General features: G+C 56.1%; 1 non-coding gene across 1 annotated transcript; it reads left to right on the top strand.

Annotated features, from left to right (window-relative positions):
* Nucleotides 1-1,234: 1,234 nt before the first annotated feature.
* Nucleotides 1,235-1,296, top strand: LOC123617673 (U7 small nuclear RNA). The gene has a single exon (XR_006725844.1). It is a non-coding gene; the product is annotated as a U7 small nuclear RNA (small nuclear RNA).
* The last annotated feature ends 211 nt before the right edge of the window (nt 1,297-1,507 follow it).

The following is a 1,507-nucleotide window of genomic DNA, read 5'->3' as shown; positions in this document are numbered from 1 at the left end:
CAGGAATCTCCACCCTTTCTTTAATGTCATTGAGGTTTCAAAACAAGTCGAATATTGTTAAGGCAAATCAAAGCGGTGGAGGTTTGAAGTGCTTAAACCGATCTACGCGTGCTGTACTCTGCGGGGACCGTGGTCCTCCCTCCTGCCTTGACAGGCACTGTCCTGCTGAGACCCCCCGACTCTGTGGCTCAAGGTCAGGTCCCTGGAAGTCAGAAGGTCGATTGGGTTTTGGCACTTTGGCCATTTGGCGGTTTGCCTCCAGCAAGGTGGCCCGCTGCCCCATCACAGGTGAGCGCACCCCGGTGTTGGGAGGGGACCAGGAAGGCCCTGGCCAGGCTTCTCCAGACCTGGCATACCTCTTCCACAGTCACGCGGAAGAGGCACCTTCAGAAAGTCTCGAGGCCCGGATTGTACAGCTTCACGAGCCAGAGGCTAGTTCGCGTGTCCACCTTCACTCCTTCAGGCTCTGCTCCAAGTCATTTCCCTTCTGTTCTGCCTGAGAAGGTGGAAGAAACCCGCATCCTCCTGTGCCCAGCAGGCTATTGCTTCAGAGGGTGAACCCTGTAGATGGAATTTGCTCTCAGCGTCAAGTTCGTGTGTGCTTGGGGTGGGGGTGCAGGCGGGGGTTCAGTCCACCCCAAGGGTCACTTCACGTGTCCCTCTTTATGAGGGAGGGGTTGGAAGGAAGGAGGGAGAGGTGAGCCCTGAAAGCAAAGTTAATCAAGAGAGTTAAGACCGTGCGATGTGAAATGACAGTGATTGGACAAGTACAGGCAGTGGAAGACGACGGGGGGAGGCGTCGCTGAGTGTGGGCGCATAGCGAGGCGGCAGGAGGAGGTGGGGGTCAGCCGTGCCCTCCTGCAGCCACAGAGGGCAGCTATGGAGGTCGTGTCTGAAGCAGACCCCAGGGCTGGGAATCTGGGGGAGAGTGGCAGGCGCTGATGTAGTGGATGTGGGCAAAGGGGTAATGGTTAGACCCAGGGAGTTCTGCATCAGGCTGGGTTTAAAGGTGCACTTCAGTCTCTTCCAGGTGGATCTCAGACCCTGTGCTAGAACATTTTCTAGAAAATCCTTTGGCCTGGGTCAGACATTTGAAGTCTGGACCTCCTTCCCTTCTTCCCTCCCTCACCTGCTGGCCTCTGAGTAGCCCTGGCCTCTAGGCAGTCCTGTGTCCCCTTCTCCCCACCATTCCCGTTTGCCTGACTTTCTCCTGATTAAGACTCAAAACAAAGTGAAATGTGACAGCTTTTGTAGAATTTGTCTAGCAGGTTTTCTGGTCCACATAGGAAGGCCCCCTTGAAAACAAACCAACAAACCAACAAAAAACAGAGTGAGAGGAGCCTGGACTCCTGGGTCCGGTCACTGGCTCTGCCTTCCCGGCCCCCTGAGTTCTGCCCGGCCTTGGTTTTTCCCTCTGCCATGTGGGCAGCCTGCCCTGTCACCTCCCTCGAGCTGCCCAGGTGATGATCACTCTGGGTTCTCAGCGAGTGCAACGCCCTGCAGCTCT

The sequence above is a fragment of the Camelus bactrianus genome, chromosome 33, assembly GCF_048773025.1.
Source record: "Camelus bactrianus isolate YW-2024 breed Bactrian camel chromosome 33, ASM4877302v1, whole genome shotgun sequence".
NCBI lineage: Eukaryota > Metazoa > Chordata > Mammalia > Artiodactyla > Camelidae > Camelus > Camelus bactrianus.
This window is presented reverse-complemented; position numbering and strand designations above follow the sequence as displayed.